This window comes from Oxyura jamaicensis, chromosome 24 (assembly GCF_011077185.1).
Source record: "Oxyura jamaicensis isolate SHBP4307 breed ruddy duck chromosome 24, BPBGC_Ojam_1.0, whole genome shotgun sequence".
In the NCBI taxonomy this organism is placed as follows: Eukaryota; Metazoa; Chordata; class Aves; order Anseriformes; family Anatidae; genus Oxyura; species Oxyura jamaicensis.
In genome coordinates this window covers 7,230,259-7,248,072 of record NC_048916.1, presented here as the reverse complement: position 1 = coordinate 7,248,072, position 17,814 = coordinate 7,230,259, and the positions used below count along the sequence as shown (strand labels likewise).

Sequence of the window (17,814 nt, the reverse complement as noted above, 5' to 3'; positions counted from 1 at the left end):
ACGCTGGAGCTCGCCTGCATGAAAAGCAGGGCTAGGGGAGCATGGTATTTTTATCAGCCTCAGTAGCATGGGATGGTGGCAACAAGCAGAAGAAACCATCAGCACATCTGTGGACGTGCACAATGCAAGGACCACAGACGGAAAGCTGTGGGTCACCTTAATTCCCAAGGGGCCTTGGCTCATGTTAGCCAAAAGCAGATGTCCTAGGGGAAGTGAGCTGGACTGGTGAGCACCCCCCTTCTCAGGAAAGCGTTTAAGTATAGGATTGAAAACTATTAGAGCAGTGGGACTTCAGCATGTATGCTGGGCTCCACACAGCGTGCCGGGATCCCCGGGGATGTGCTGGAAGAAGGAAGGGCTGCTGCAGTGCATGCCCTGCTGGGACGGGAAGAAGGAGAGGGAGAGGAGAGGGGATGAAGTCAAGGTGGCTGTGCGTGATGCCAGCAGGACACTGGCCTGGCAGCACCACCTCCAAGACAGCTTCCGTGTGGCATGCTGAGGCTGTGTTTGCCCCTGCACTATGCTGGACACATACTGCCGGCGTAAGAAGATTAACCTAGTTTCGGTATCTGTGTTCCTGATTATGAAAAGAAAAATGGTATTTTAGCTGGCAGCACCAAAGTAAACCTGCACAGAAGAGCCCCACGATGACAGCCCTTTCCTGGAAACACTTTCCTACATCCGTGCACACACAGAATGCATGCTTTGCACATATAGATACACTTCTAAGGGTGTCATGCCAGAACCTGGCAGACCCATCGTGCTCTCCTGTCACTCCATGCAGCCCTCCTGTGTGAAACAAAGGCACCGTGGAGCGGCGGCTGCTGCTGCCTGTCCGCACGGCAGTGGTGCCGGTGTGCCACGAGCGAGTGCTCGCAGAGGGGAGCTGCCCTGAAGCTCCTCGGGGAGGCAGAGCATCGCAGACAGCAACGCACAGGGAAGGGCAGGGTGCTGCCTTCCTGCAGGGCACCACTCACCTGGGAAGTGGAAGCAAATAACGTTCATCCAGCTGCCCCACAAACATACAGAGGGGGAAAAAAAACACACGGTGAACAAATGAGATGCATTTTGTGCTGGGATCACCAAATCATCCCAGTTTCAAAGGCTGCCTCTGGACTGCACAACTGAGCTTTCATGCTAATTAACATCTTTATGGAAGGCAAATTCTCTCAAGGGGGTATTTGTTTGATTATTATTATTTACTCAGAGATACCACAGCTTTCTTCCCAAGTTTAACTGACTGCAGAAAATTAATTCTTAAAAAGCAGCACAGGCTGCTTTGCTGCCGGTTTCTCTTCCCTGGCAGGGTGGCTGTAGAGCACCAGAGCAGGACTGTGCTGGCACACAGGCAGGAGGTTTTGCTTTCTGCAAGCACTAGCTGCCACTTGTGCATGTCCTCTTTTAACCAATACCAGTTTAACATACCTAGAAAACCTCAAATATTTAAGAGCAGATATATATGAAAGAACATTGTAAACATGCTGGTGAGCACAAACTTGAATTTACCCCACGTGCTTGTCTGCAGGGAGTTTCTGAGCTCCCTTGGACAGGGCACTGTTTCATCACCCTCCACCAGAGTTTCTCCTCTCAGTGACCAGAGCTGGATTTTAAGTGCACAGATTTTTCCTCCATAACAGAGGGAAGGATGAGCAAAGAAGGATGCTTCTCAGTGACTGCGGAGAGGAGTCTCACAGCCGTGCTGGAACGGGTGAAATGGGTACCACAGGCTGGAGGCCAAGGCCAAAACCCAGGGGGCAGATTAAGGATGCATACAGGGGGAGAAAGAACATTCCCAAAATGCAGAGGGACTGCACAAAAAGCGGAGCAGGCAACAACCACTCGAGTGACGTCTTTGTCAGGAGCTCGCAGGGCTGCAGGCGGCTGCTGTTGGGGTCGGTCCCTGCTCGCTCCGCCGCCGCGCGCTGAACAAATGCGCCTGCCCGGGAAGTTTGCGCTCGCCGGAGGTGATTTATTCCAAGGGCCATCTGGACAGGGGAACAATGTGGTCCCATATCTGAATGACCCGGCGCATTAGTCACACCCTCCTCGCTCGACCTCTCCGTCCCTAATCTTCACACTTGCTCTCATTCTCCTTTAGTGAGGCAAAATGACCGGATCCGCTTCTCACCTCTCCTTTGGCTGGCGAAGTTCACAGGGCTGGGGGAGACAAAAGGCCCCGCACCTCGCTGCGTGTCGCTGCGCAGCCACGAGCGGCAGCCTGCATGGAAACGATGCCCCAGCCCCAGCCAGCCCCCGGGCAGCTCCCACAGCGCCTGCCTGCGGGCCCAGCTTCGCCGCACGGCTGATCGGGGCACCGCCGGGCACTGGGACACCATGCACGGCTCCGCAGCGCCGCCGGGACAGCGCGACCCCATCTCTCCGACCCTTTGTTCCCCGAGCACCATCGGGAAGTCACTACTCCGGCACCTCTCCCTCCCCTGCTGCCCTTCCTCCTCCTCCTCAGTTTACTTCTTTATGATATTTTTCTGCGATTGCTCAGGCAAGAATTATTACATGGGAGAGCGAGCGGGGAGAAAAAAAAATCAAGTGACTATTAGCGGTGGTAGCTTTATTGCAACAGGCACAGAACTCATTCGTTTCATGTTTTGCAGAATATAAAAGCACTGAAACATTTTAATTTTAAATTCTTATCATTGAATTTACTGCTTTTCTCTCGCAATGATTTGTGTTGCTTTTTAATTTTTACAGTCTCTACAGAAGCCAGATGCTACCGCCTAGGGCCAAAATAATAAAAACCTACTGCAGTCATGAGTTACAGAACAAAAAAGAAACGCACAGTTGACAGAAGTTAATATCTCAATTTAACAGTGCTGCTTTGCTAATGATCCTTTGATATGTGTTTATTTAGAAAGGTCTGATCTTGACCTTGAAAGCAAACTAAACCACAAAGTCTTTATGAGACGAGAGAAAGACTTTATTTATAGAATGGCTTTATGTCAATCACAGCAGCAGCTGGACTCGAGGTGAAAAATTACTCAGAAGCGAGCGGGTTCGTATCCAAAGAAGGCGTTAATCACGGCATACGTATCTGGAAGGGGGCATTAATTCCAGATGAAGACTGCAACACGCCCGCGATCTCCAGGTCACGACACAAAGCACACGTGCGCAGGACGTGGCCGCCTGCCTGCCGGGGGCTGTCAGGCACTGAGGTGCTGCTGCCACGGCCCCTGCCCGCCTGCCCACGCTCTGCGGCACCGTGGTCATCCGCATAGTGCTGCGGGCACGGTGCGGAGGAGACGTGATGCACGGGAACCACGCCTGCCTTGGAAGATCAGGGAACCGCGCATGGAGGACGGGCAGGTGCTGTGCACCACGGCCACCTCCCCGCACCGAGCTGCGAGCACCTCTGCTGCCGGCCATGGGGAGGCACTGGGAGAAGCTGACACCGCAGAGACTCTCCACTGCCACACCTGCTTTTAGCTCTTTATGATGTTTTTTGTGCTCGAGCGGAGCAGGGCCAAGGAGCAGTGCCGCTGCCTGGCCCTGACACATCCCCGGCCTCTGCCTCTGCACCCGGCTGCATCCTGCCCACCCCAAGCAGCACACACCTGCACTGGCAGGGTGAGAACAGGTTTTCCTCCTGAAGAAATCAAGGATCATGCAAAGCTTATGTTTTGAAATGAAAATAAGATTAACTTTTTATGGGCCAATTGTTTTACTGTGATTCCACCACTCGTATGGGAGGTGTTGAGATATCCTAATTCCTAATGCTGTGCAAGCCTGGGAACATGCTGGGCAGAATTCACATGGAAGGTGCTCTGCATGTCCAAGTGTAATTTCTATATTAGAGTTCAAACAGTGACTTGAAGACATATACAAATGCTGAGCCCTCCTGGATGAGCCCAAGGCATCACCTCCTTGTCCTGCTCCTCGCTGCCAGGGCTCTGCTCAGGAACACTGGCAGAATCTTAGTCCCAAGACCCCTTTTATCAAGTATATCAAAAAAAAACTCAGAAGGCCAAAAACTGAGCACATCAAAGGAGACAAACTCCACTTTTCAGCACTCATTAGGCGTTTTGGTACCAATTAGCTTACAGTCACCAAAAGAACAGCAATAACAGGAATGTCTCTACTCTGCAGAGACTGGATGGAAGGGTATGGAATGGTGACGTTTCTGTCCTTCTGCTGCTAAACAATGCAAATTCAAGACTGAGGCAGTTACAAAAGACCTCTTTGCATGTTGACTAGAGAAATAAATGCTGCTGTAGAGTCCCATCTGGCCAAGCAGCTGAATGGGGAAAGCTCAGTGATACTGAAGTCACAAACGGGTCTAAATTTAGATACAGGCAACAGACAGCAATGATATTTCAGCTCTAAACCAGGTGTGAAATATGGCATGCTCAGTTGTGGATGAAGCTGAAGGAAGCTTTGCCTGGGAGGGGAGCAGCAAGCCCCGGCTCACGCATGGACTGACCAGCAGAGCAGAGGCTCGGCGTCCTTCCTTGCCCAAGCATACCATTTTCCTGGCCTCTATTTCCTAGCAAAAGAATCTTCACTTGACCGAGAGGCATTACTCTATGCACAGCATCACCCCTTGGCGCAGCTCCAGAGGCCTCGCGTGCTGCTGCCCCTGCCCTGTCCCTCTGCCTTGGCCAAGGACAGGTCCCCCGGCCCAGTGAAGGCACGCTGCTGCGGCATTTTCTGCCACCACATCACAAGGGAAGCTGTCATCTCATTGCTTACTCATCGCCACCACTAAGGCTTCCCAGATTTCTTCTTCCCAATGGGAATTTCAAATGGAACCAGCTGAAAAAATGATTTTTAAAAACATATTTTTCCTATTGCTTGCTGGATGATGGTTAAATTAATGTTAGAAACCATTTGGAGGTCTCCATCTTTACACAAAGAGCCTCAATGAGGTGATGAAATCATCACCAGCATTTCTGTTCAGTCAAAAGCTGCCCCCCTGCATTTTTTTTGCTGGAGAATCTCTACCACAAGCGTTTTCAATCTGGAAGTTGTATTTCCACAGTCTTGGCTTGTTCTTTCCCCTTTCCGCAGGAAACTTTTCCAAACCCATTGACACCCTCTGTCTCCCTCCAGCTTTGGAACAACACAGCCTGCTCCCACCTCTCCCCGGGAGGGTGCTGCGGGGAGGCTGGAGGCGCCGCGCCGGCAGCAGGACCACAGGGACAAGCCCAGGAGCCCCCCACCAATGCCACGCCAGGAGCTGCAGGTTCCCCACACAGCCCTCCAGGGATTTTCCCGTCCAAGGTGGCACAACTTGTATTTGTTTCTGCTGTCACTGAGGGGCAGTGAGAAAACAAAGGGGGACCTCGTTTTCCACGCCAGTAAATAAAATTGTCCTCCAGACACCGTACAGGGGCTGTGCTGGGACAACATCTAACACCAGAGCAAAGGCCTGCTTGCAGACATAAAGCCAGATTTTGTAATGTCCACTTATTATTCCTGAATCTCCATTATTAAAAAGGAAAAGATTAAAAAGACCTCTTGGTAAATTCCCAAAGATGTGAAATAGTAATGGAGAGAAACATTTCACCTTTTTTTTTTTTTTTTTTAAGTGGGGAGACAAGGATCCCAGGACACAAAAGTAACTGTTAAGGTAAGTTAAACCTTGTCAAGATGAACTTTCCTGCTACTTTTAATTAAAAGTTCTTTAGAATTAAAAAGGACACTATTCAGAAAAGACTGAAAAAAAAAAATTCATTGACACCAGCCCGCCCCCCTCCCCTTTTTCCCAAGGAAAAGAAAAAGCTGTTTTTGTGTGTCTGCTCACCCAGCCCTCACTGTACAAAAGGAAGCGGATTTGCAGCAAGACACATGAGATGACCCTTTGACCCCAAACTGCTGAAAAGTCCTCAATGGCATAAATACCAGATAATCAATCACATACCAGGAGGGCTGGTCCCCCTGCCCTTACCCCAGTGGCCGAGTTTATGAGAGATGCACTGTAAATGGACACCAGCTTTTTAAGGGAGGCCCCTCTCCACATTCCTCTGCGGAGCCAGAATATTTTCCTCGGGCCGGGAGACCCTGGCCACCTAGTTTTACACATTTCATCACTCCTCGATGCAGCCCCCGTGGTGCTCCTCGTGGGCAGGTCAGGCAGCAGCAGCCATCCGCCAGCACCGCAGCCCCACCAGGAGCACGCGGCGCGGTCGCACGGCTGAGAAGCGGCCCCGAAAGTCACCAAGCTCCCAGAGCCATGCACACACCCGTACGTTTTAGGCTGCGGCTGCCCTGGCTCCAAGCACGGGGAAACTGAGATTAAGACAGCAGAGAAAGCTTTTTGTTTCCTGCTTTGGGGGAAACACGGTGCGATCACCAGCCACAACGAGGGGTGGGAGGCGCGCAGCGAGCACTCCGGGGCTACGGCAAACACCCACAAACCTCCAAGCAGGCTGGGGCATCACCAGCACAAGGGCGGGTGAAGGAAAATGAAGGAGAAAACAGCCTAATCTACGGAGGCCACCACAAGCGATGTTTGTTTGGGGTGGTTTCATTTGTTTTCTGAACCCTTAGTAAGTTCTGACACCAACTGTACAAAGCTGGTTTCTCTTATCTGCGCTCTGACAACCATCTCAAACCTAAACAGAGAGGACTGCTAAACCTCTGAATGTTCCTAGGGCAACAATAGATTTTAAAGCTTTAAAGGAAAAAAAAAATGCTGAGATACTGAACTAGTTCAGTTAAATGGGGAACCACTTGGCAACTAAATTTGATAATGCTTTTGTTTGAGGGTCAGAGGTTAAATATGTTCACACTAATCCCCTTCATCTAGAATTAAAGGACAAGAAAGATTTTTCTGTAGCTTAGCAAGAGGGCTTTTCTCATCGTAGTTTAAATAGTATTTGCACAGGAAAATTAAACGTAGACCATTGGCCATTCATTTTAAACACGAATGCATAGGTCTTTTACCTTATTTATTTTAGGTAAATATTTCTGATCACACAAATGCCAATCTTGTTGCATTTCCTGGCCAATTTGATTGACTATAAATTCTCTTGGAAGGGCAGGGAATTTTTGTTTTTGTTTAATTTAAAGGTTAAGAAAAGAAGCAGTTTGAAAGGCAGTGAGATTCCCGGTTTCAGGAATGTGTGCTCAGACTCAGATTTCAAGCACTGTCACAGAACATTACTGTCAGACAAAGAGGCTCTGTGCTGCATATCCGAGGGCCGAGCAGCTCCACGCCACTGCCACCAAGGGTCCGGGCTGGAAGGGGAGGATGCCGGCCTGTCCCCGGGCACCACGCAGCACCAGGTACACAGCACCCCCTCAGCACCCGCACCGGAGGTACCAGGAGGTGCTGCAGGGGCCGGGGGCTGAGCTTGGCTGCCCCCGTGTCCCGGCTCTGCGAGCAGAGGTGCTGCAGGAGCCAGGAAGAGCCCGGCGAGCTGGCGTTGGGGCAGGATGCCACTGACCTGACTGGGGTGCTGGAGGGCACCTAAGGCTGTACTGCATCCCCCTCTGCCCTGTGAGCTCTTGGCACCTGCAGCCTGGGGATCAGGAAGGACGGCACAGGTGCGAGTGCGCACTATTTGCTACACCGAGTTAGGTGCTGTGCCCTGAAGCGGGCTGGCTGCGTTCAGCACTAGGCTCCAGACAACGTGCGGATGGCAAAGCATTTCTGTGACGAGGACAAGTGGTTGTTAGTGCTTTGCTGCGGGCTGGCACGTGGAGCTGAAAGCCCACAAGGATCCCAAGTTCAGCTCAGGTAACAGCAGCCTGCCACAGTCACGTGGTGCCGCAGAGATATATTTGGATTAGAGGAGCTGCATCCCAAACCAACTACAACTTTTTTTTACAAGTGCCTTTTGATGTCCTTCCCAAAGCTAAAAACATACAATCAGGGACGTGCGCTTCACTCTGCGCGAAGACCTCTTTCTTTTAACCCTGATCAATCTCTCGGCCTGAGCCAAGAACTTTAAGGACTGATTGCAACTCCTAGCAGAAAAACACGCCTGCAGGATTTCATAATGGGGAGCCCCCACGCTCACAGCCACGGCACACGGGCAAAGGGCTGGGTTGGGCAGGAGCGGCGCATCCGACAGTGCCAGTGGCACGTCCCCATTCCGGGATGTTTGCATTTGTCGACGTCTGTGCCAGATTTTATTTAGCTCTACTGATACACATTTGTGCAGGGAGCCAATTAAAATCTAACAGACCTTTGAAAGGGATCTAGGCTATCTTCAGGGTTTCTTAATTTTTTTGTCTCCTTGAAAGAGTACATCCAGCTAGAAGCATGCTGTATCGAGTCCTGGAAATTGGTCTCAGGGAGTGGTGCTGGAGGATTATGCCGCACCTTTCCAACTCTACGCATTCAGCAGCTGACATACTAAGCAGTGTCAAGATAATACAGAATACTGCGACTCCAAAGCAAGCTATTCATCTGCTCCTATAAACACCATAGCAGGGAATGTCCCTTTCCAAACAAGGGGATCTGACCCGCTGGTACTGCCAAGTGCTGCCAACAACCCCGAACAGAGCTAAATGATGTCCCTGCAGGAACGAGGCAATACAGCGAGAAACAAACTTTTCTAGTTCTTTGTGTGCTTACAAACATCAGTTCTGGAGCAGAACAGCTCTGCGAGGAAGCAGTCCCTGGCAGACTGCTTTGCTACAAGCACACAGAGAACTTTTGGCTCCGCAGCACTAAACACAACACACATCTCAAACTTTTATCTAACATTTTGCTGGCTGGGGCAGCTCTGGGAGATGCGGGATTGTTTGCATGACGAGAATGCTGGGCATCTCATTGCTAGGAGGAAGCCAAGACACACAGTGAAACATTTCAGCTGTAAACCACACGGTTCAGATTTCGGCAGGACCCCTGGGGAGGCAAGCTGCGGGACACGCTGTTCTCCAGCACCGCTGCCACCGCTGCCAGGGCCAGATGGGGACAGAGACACTTGTCCCCAGTGCCCCTCGCAGTACCCTGAAGCCAGGAGGTGATGCTTGGCTCCTGGCTCCATTAATGGGCAGCTTAATTGTGGAAAAGCACTGGAGGCTCTGCACCCTAATTGTGATATCCCCACATTTTCAGAAAGAGGGGAACAAGCAAACAGAGTGGTCCATGTTCCCGTGCACCCAGATGAAATCAGGCTCCTCTGTGCACACTGCCGCCCGGCAGCTGGAGACGCCAGCTCTATGCCAGCAGCACCCGGCGTGGGCTCCTGCAGCTGGCGCTGCCACTGCCGCCTCCACGCAGCCTGCGCTGGGGCCAGACCCCATGAAAGGAGCGGCCGCTCCATGCCTCTTTTTATCTTTAAAGGCTGCCCGTTTGTTAAACTGTCATTGTGAATTATGCTCCTAAATTAAGAAGGCTTCCGATGGGAAGTTTAGCTGTCACAGTCATTGTTTTTGTAGAAATAAATGTTTGCAAGAGAAGCTTTCCTTTGAAGATGTCAGCTTCCACATCAAGAGCTCTTGGGCCAAAACAGGGAAGCACAGGAGAGGCAAGAGTCTTTAGCTAAATGCTTGTACTTACCCTTCCCTCTATTTGTACAGTGTTCAGTCTTTTTTTCAAATAAACTTTGGAAGGCCTCTGAGAGCCCTGCCACGTGAGGCTCGTGTTGCTCGGCAGAACGGTAAAAGCAGACGCAAAGCCCATCCTTGTGCAAGGGGATGGCACAGAAAGTAAAAGGAGTGACCCCCCTCTATGGCTGTTGCTTTTAAAAAGGGACATGACTTTTAAAAATCCTGAATGTGCACCAAGAGCAGCCCTGGCTGCTGGCAGCTCCTGGCCCCGGGGCAGAGCCTGTGCTCTCGCGGCCACAGCTGCTCACCAAAAGCAGCTCAGGGTTAATAAGATATCAGCCCATCATGATCTGATTAAGACGGATGCTTTGCCTCTTTATGCTCTTGCAGCTGCCATTTTTAGTTTGGAAAGTGTTTTGAAAGAAAGCTGATCTTTTTTTATTTAAAACACTCGGGAGTTTGCATTTTGGATGCTTTCTGACCATTTCACTTTAAACTGTGTGGTTTTGTCCTTTCTTGGGTCATCTTTTTTTGTCTCATTTTGCCACAGCCAAATGTTTGAGCTAGCAAGTCCCTCTCCCTGCTGAACACTCAGAATTAACCATGTACTATTTTTTCCAAGGTTCTTATGGATATATTTACAAGCAGAGCTCCATGAAAGAGGCCTCAGCTGAGTTTGGCACATCAGGCTCCCTTCGGTGCCAGAACCCAGGAACGTTACCTCCAAGGAGCTGACACGTTTGGGATCTCCAATCCACTACCGAAGTGCTGGAGACCTCTCCCTTTTGTTAGACCACCAAAAAACTGTTCAAACACAGGCATGTACCCCCCAAAACCCAGCTTTCAGTTCAGTGACAGTATTTCAGATGCTGGATGTTCACCTGATCCTATTGGCTCATCAGAAAGCATTATTTGAGGTTTTGGTGCATATTTTGAAGGAAGAGTGGAAATAGATGCTGAAGGGAAAAAACAGACTGGCACATGCAGAGGGGGCAAAAACATCTACTCAGCCACAATCACATTTATTTTCTCCTCATCCTTAAGCCATGAAAGCATCTTCACGATTGGCATTTTGTACTTTCAGAAGTGCCCACGTTATTGAAACAGCAAACCCTGGGAGGTGCCTCTCAGCACCTCCCATGGGCCAAACGCAGGTTTTCCAGCCTGGAAAACAATCCTGTTTGATCTCCTGTGCACATCAGACATTTGAGGGTGCCAGGAACAACTTTGCACCCTCCACATGTGGCAGCTAAAACCTCAGCAAAGAAGGCAGAGCTTTGCTGGAAACCCGGTTTATTTTGCAAGCTTAGGGATTGCAGTTCACCTCCAGCTGAGAGAGTTGAGCACCCACATTTTCCACTCCCATCTGTTACATTGCACTCCACCTCTGGTGAGGAACTGTGATGCTCACACCCGAACCAAAGCCCACAAGACCCCCAGCCCAGCCACCGTGGCTTGGCTGGACCGACTCCATGCCATTTGGTTTTCTCAACACTGCCATACCCCTGTGCTCAAACTTCAAGCTCATGTCCAAAAGAAAAATCACAGGCATGTAAAAAAAAAACAGCTTTGGAGCTGCTGTTTTCTCGCATATTTACAGTTTTCTCTTTGCGCTCCTTTCAGATGTGTTCATAGGGCTCCAGGTCTGTAAAGCACTATGAGAACTGCCAAAATATTGCAAGACTTGGCAACGGTGTCTGAAACATTCTTTGCTGGCACAAGAGAAGCCCTGGAACAAAAGTTTGCTACATTATGGAAAAATCCAAAATTTGTGCACTCTTTGACTAGCTGCTCGGCCTCTCCTCCACCCTCTCCCGCACACTTGTTATTTGAATCACAGAGCTCTGGCGGGGCGCAGGGCACCCACACTTGTCACCCAACAGCGTCTGTGCCCAGCAGCCGGGGACGGGGCACACCCCAAGGACCAGGGGACATCAGCCCCCCAGGACAGCTCCTCCATGGGGCAGCCTGTCCACTCGTGCTGCCCTGGTGGGGCCAGCTTCCCACCCATAGAGATGTGAAATGCAGTCAGGGAGTTCAAGCACAATAAATAAAGGGTAGCTCCAGAGGAGGTGGTGGTACTGCCCAGCTTCCATCTCAGCTCCCAGTTTTGGTCCCACAGCAGGCTCTCACTACTGATTTTCCCAAAGCAGTACTGTTCATCCCCACTTTGTGATGAAGGGGCAAGCTCACTCATCCCCCCGGACTATCTCCCTCTGCTCGCTCAGAGCAGAACCCGTGCTCTCCCTGCAGCCAGGGCAGCCACGTCCCTGTCCCTGCCCCCGTAGGCTCTGAGGCCCCTGGCACAGGGCTCGAGCCCCTGCCCGCACAGTGGGGGCATCCCAGTGGGGGCAGGAGGCAGCCTACTGCTCTGCAGAGACTCCTGTGCTCAGGGAAGTTTTCTCTTCGTAATGAAAAACCAAAATGTTTATTGTTCCCTCGTCTGTATTTGTATCTGAAATTGGAGCTATTACAGGGCAGACATGCCAAGGTTTCGCTCAGTCAGGCAACACACACCGAAGCCTGCAGTACAATTTTAAGTTTAACTGTTTTGTTTGTTTGCTAATAGTCAACACAACTCTAGCAGCAAAATAAAGGAATGGGAAAGCCCTGATTTGAACAGCTCTGTCCAGGCACAGATGGGATGGAAACAATGCAAGGGTTGGTGGTGAGGGCCTGCTCTGCACCAACCTGTCCATGCAGCCTGTCCCCAGAAGTGTTCCTGCGGTTCCCTGCAGCATCCCAATGCAGACCAGGAGAGCCCGGACACAGCTCAGCTGGGCTCTGACGGCTGCTGGGCTGGTTCACCCACCTGCACCAGAGCCCACACCTGCTACATCCTCTCCTCTTCCACTTGGTTTCATGCTACAGAGTACAGGAGGGATAATTACATTTAAACATACTTAATACTACAGTACATTATCTCTATCTATGGAGAAAAATGCTATCTGATGGTATTTTCCCCATAAGCCCAATCAAGATGCTCTCTTAAAGCCCTCTGGAGTACTGTGAAACAGCAATAGAAAGTCGCAGGCGCGCTGGGAGATGCTGCATTGGTTTGGCTGGGGAAACGTGCGGAGCTGCTGCTGGGGGCTCGGGGGTGGGAGCCGCATCCAAGCCCCCCATCCCCTGGGGGGGGGCACTGGGTCTCTGCCTCCTCCCGGCTCGGGGAGAAACCCCACAGGGCTTGGGGTGCTGCGAGGGCTCCATGAGAAGCCAGCGAAGGCCGTGGGGTTTCTGCAGCGCTTCAGCGGTGGCTCCTGGTGCCAGGCATGGATAAGGCCGAAGGGGGCACTGGAAAAGGGAAAAGGGGCTGATTTCCTCCTTCATCGCAACGTTCAGTACAAACCACCACACTCATTGTGGTGCTCATGCAGAAACCTCGGTCTCCAATACTGAAAAAATAGGGTGATGTGTGCCAACAACATCACTGATTTTTTTTAAGCCAGTGCCATTTTGAGGCAGAGAAAGTGAAGCAAAAGAAAGGAGATTAGACAAATACGTAATTAAGTGGACTGAGTTTAAATTTGCCAAACACAGAGAGGGTGTGGGGCAGTGTGACAGCACTGCTTTGCCTCCGCCCTGCCTCCTCCAGCCATGCTTCCCAGCCCCAACGGAAGCCCAGACCCCCAACCTTGGGGGGGGCTCTCACAGAAAAATGCCAAGTGCTCTGTCTGTCCTGAGCTAAAAAAAAAAAAACCTCACTGTGAAAGCAGGAACTGACTCTTTTTTTTTTTTTTTTTTCTTTTTTTTTTTTTTTTTCTGTGAAAGGAGAGGCACAAGAAAAAAGAGGAAAAAGCCCCGCTAACCCGGAGAGGAAAGGCTGACCTTCCACACGGCTACGGAGCGACGTTCTCCACAGGGCCACGAGCATCGGTGCTGGTGGGTGCATCCTGCAGCCAGCCCAGGGCAGCCATGGCCCCTGCCAGCTTTTTCTCTCCCCAGACTCCTGCTCTCATGTGCAGGATTTTTTTTCCCTTCGTACCTCCACTTACCACACTACTGTTTTGAATCTCTAAAATAATGTGACAAGTTAATGATGGCACAATTATCTAAATGTTTAACAGACATGTTATCTAAGTGAATCGGATTGAGATTCCATCCCGCTGACAATAAACATCAATGGGAGAGCAGAAAGTGATAGGCAAATTATCGCAAACCCTGCAATTTCAATGCTATTAAATTTGGAGGAATAACAGCCCTGAGGCCTGTAAACTCTGAATAAAATAGACCCTTGTGTTTGTCCAACTATTAAATCAAAATGCTACCAACATCCCAGGAAAAAAAAAAAAAGGGGGGGGAGATTTATAGCTTTTCAATTTTCAGTTACACATTGGTTTTATTAACTTCTTTCTGCTGTTTGCACCCCAGTGCCAGTATTGCCATGGAGGTGTCCGCTGCGGGTGGGAGAAGGGGACCAACGGCCCCCAGCACCCAGGAGTCACAGCTCCTGCAGAGAGGAGGAGGAGAAACCACAGTGGGGTCCTGCCAGAGGGGACAGAAGAACGTCTCCTGCTGCCACTGAGAGCGGTGCGCGGGATGCAGACGCTGCCGAGCTGAGCTGCTGAGCAGCGCAGAGGTGACACCATGGGGCTGGCACCCAGAGGAGCTGTGGGGGCTCCCGTGGCCGCTCCGTGGAGTGAGCACCCGCCACGCATGAAGGAAGCAAAGGCAGTGTCAGGCACCCTGCACCCAGCATCATGAAATTAGGGTGAGCGCAAATCCATGCGAGTGCCCTGGCGGTACCAGCAGCAGCGCATGACACCGGCTCCCGAGCGCGTGTGACTTTGCCCCATCCATGGCTTTCATGTGTTAAATGCCTTGGCACACCATGGGAAATTCTATACAAATCACCTCTGATATTTTTAAAAGTCCATGGCTCACAAGCACCAAGACCAGCCAAGCCCCAACCCCATTAGCACAAACACCAGCAACGGGCTACCAGAGCTCCGCCAGTGAAAGCTTTGCTTGGGGGTACTTGGTTTTCTCCTGAATACATTTCATTTTTCCTCTAAATCTGAGGAGAACAGTAAGTAATTTTCCACACTCTCCCTCCGGCATGGCATTGAGCTAACACTGCTATGAAGATGAGCCAGAACAGTTGCTGCTTTTCCTATTGCTGTAGGACAGAGGCCAAGCAAAGTGAACACCCAGAAAGAACCTCTCAGTCTAGAGCTGACTGGGCTATAGGCACAGCCACCCCTGTGCTTACAGGCAGAAATGACTTTTTCCTTTAATAGATTTTACCTTGCAACCAAAAGAAGGCTTAATTTTTCCACCATAAGACAGCTGCTGTTTGACAGCATTCAGTACATGGAAATTTATGCCAAGTTGGCTTAATATTTTGCATTGTCTTTCAGAGGAGCAGTAAAGACAATGAAAAAATGTGAGATAAAGGAAGGTTTTTATACACTAACTGTTCACCTGGGAAATTGCTCTGTAAGTGGAAAAGAAACCCAGAGTCCTTTACTTTATCCATACATTTCAGAAAACCTCTCAAGCTTCAGGTCATCCAGAAAAGCACAGTGACTGTTTTTGGCTTTTTGCAGACAGGCGCTGCACCCTCCACTAAACGCTGCATTTCTGAACAAAACAAGTCTATTTGGTAGGCCAGTACCAAGTGAGCCCTCTGCAATGATTATTTGTTGAGCTTCTCTCAAGGAAACTTCTAAACCATCCTTGAAGCCATCCATCCCAGCATCTACCAAAAAGGGAATTTTTTTTTCTGGGAAAGCGTGAAGGTCTTTCACAAAGTTTGCCAAACAACCTGCTGTTAAGGACGAAAGGAGGACGCTCAAAAACCTTTTCTGGGAGATGTCGTTATTTGGAAAACGAGTTAATTATAGTAACTGTATTGGAGGGATGCTTCTTATGCCACAGGCAGCGCTATTTGAGAGCCGCCCAACAACAGGAAGCTATTAATTTCAGCGAGTGTGGGCTCCTCTGGCCATAAAGCCCATTTCTGATGTGTAACTGAGACGCGTGTGTTTACAGCTCGAGGAGGTGATGATAAACCTGCTTAAACCTGGGTCGCCGTGTTCCACCGTGCTAAGTTCTCATGTCACCCTTTGAGCCTTGGCACACACACAGGCTGCCTGGCAGCTCACAGTGGTCCATCCCCAAGGTTTCCATCAGACTGACTCCAACCTGTGCGGAATTTTCAAGGTCACCAGTGAAGGCCACTCACCGCTCTGCTCCACCTGGTTTTCAGCAGGGTGGTTTTGGACGAGGCTGCTGTCGCCTGCCCACCCTGCAGTGCCCGCTGCCTGGGGCAGGGCTGTGCCGCAAGGCGACGGCTCCCCAGGAGCGTGCGATGCTCGGCGGTGCTGAATGGCTGAAACTCGCAGGGCCAACTCCTCGGGGCTGGCCACTGCCCTGGCAGACCCCTGGTCCAAACACTGACTCGCAGGCACAGCATAAGAGGCAAGAGCCAAACTCGATCCCTCGCTCTGCTGGCTGCTCCCTTGCAAGAGTCGTTCTCCTCCCTAACCAAGAGCGCATACAGTTGCTAAAACGATTATGATTTGTAAGGTCCAGCCTCAAGTAGTGTGACTTTGAATATGGAGGGCAATCACTTTAAAATTTATTACCTGCTGCTTGGCCAGCAAAGTTTCCAGATCAAATGACGTGCTGAGCCTATTCCTGCTCAGTGACGCAGCAATTTATATTACTGATCGGTCATTAAAACCTCTGGCACAACACTGTTCATGTTTTGCATGCCAACATAGTGTCCACGCATTGAATTTCAACCTCTGAGTATAAATACAGCCATTAATGGCATTTATCAGTTTTTTCAGCATTGAAATACTAGCTTGTACTAATTTAAACTGTTCCCAATATAGCGCGGAGAAGAGGGGGCTCTTCTCTCTGTTTTTGTTTTTAGGAGCTACTCAAAGACTCCACCTGAGCCTGACATGAGTTCCTCAGCATCCCATAACAAGACCATTCTGGGAAAGGCAGCATTTACAATATGTATTTATCACCAGGTATCAGGCATAAAGAGTTGCTTGTGCTTACCAAGGGCTGATCACATCTAAACCAAAGAGCTGGAAAGCGCAATAAAAGAAACATGGCAAAAGCCAACTGTTGATAGCTCTTTGGAAAGGACCGGTGCTTTCCTTGCAGAGGGAGCAGTCAAATTACCTCGTATTTTCTGCACCATGGTTTCCTACATGCATATTTTAATGCTAAGCAATAAGTGCAATAGGCTTTAGTGAATCAGTGCCCTGTGTCTACGTCTCACTGGAAGAAGAGCTTGGGCTACCTCACTCTTACAAATCACAGAAGCTAAGACAATGCTGTAATGCTAACTCCTCTGCTTATTAGCCTGGCATATTACACGGTGGTTTGCAAGAGTGACTCATGGTGCACTGATGGTTCTTTATTTGTCTGAACACCGTGTGCTAGTGACAAGCGCTGCCGGCTCAACTCCTGATGGTGGGGTAGCAGATGGGGTTCTGCTCCTGCACAGACAGATTGGTTGGAGCCAGCAGTACTGCATGTGAAAAAACAGGCAATTTACTAACAATGTGACCAAAGCCCACAGTCAACATAGGATAGCTTGCAACAACAACGAGAGAAAAGCTGGAGGTACCTGGCAGCCAGACCTCCAAGCACCCCACCAGGGAAGCGGCGCAGTTAATGGCGCGAGCCCCTGCCAGAGTGCAGCTGACGATGGCTCAGCCACAGCAAGCACCTGGCTGCACGTGAGCACCAGGGGGAGAGGTTTGTGTATGTCTGAGCTCCATGCCGGGAAAGGGACTGGGGAGTCTATGCAGCGTTGCTGCAGGCAGGCATCCCCTGTCCCGTGGGACCTGGACTCATGTCCCCACTCAGCATCTCAGCCTGGCAAGGAGCAGCTGCGTGCCTGCTCGTGGTGAACTGCCCAGTTCCCAGCAGATGCTTGAGCCAATGAGTAGACCTCAAGGCAGCAAGAAGAAACCTCCACCGAGCACCAAATACAGTGCAATTATTTGTATAAATGCCTTGAAAACAGGAACAGCACTGTCATTGTAGGCTGGGATTCTCAAACAATTTATAATGCATCACTCTAAGGCTCCTGAGAATCAAAACACTCTTGACAACATTATTTATCCCTTGGAAAGCTTCTCTCAAAATCTGAAATGGTGGCCAAGTGCCATCATGCTGGTCAAATTTGAGTAAAAGTTTGCTAAGTGTTACACCTGAGTTTTAGAGCTTGTTTACAACATCAGGTCTTTCATCAAGAGAGCAACAAACCAATCGCCTGGAAGGTGGTGGGGAAATTACAGAGGTCTTGGAGTTGCTGGCTCGAACACGCAGAGCGAGCAGGCCGGTACCAAGAAGACGGGTGCAGCGCGATTTAGCAATTCCTGC

General features: G+C 50.3%; 1 protein-coding gene across 4 annotated transcripts in view; it reads right to left on the bottom strand.

Annotated features, from left to right (window-relative positions):
• Positions 1-17,814, bottom strand: part of ZBTB16 (zinc finger and BTB domain containing 16) — a 76,850-nt gene that overhangs the window by 10,820 nt on the left and 48,216 nt on the right. The window lies entirely within an intron of this gene.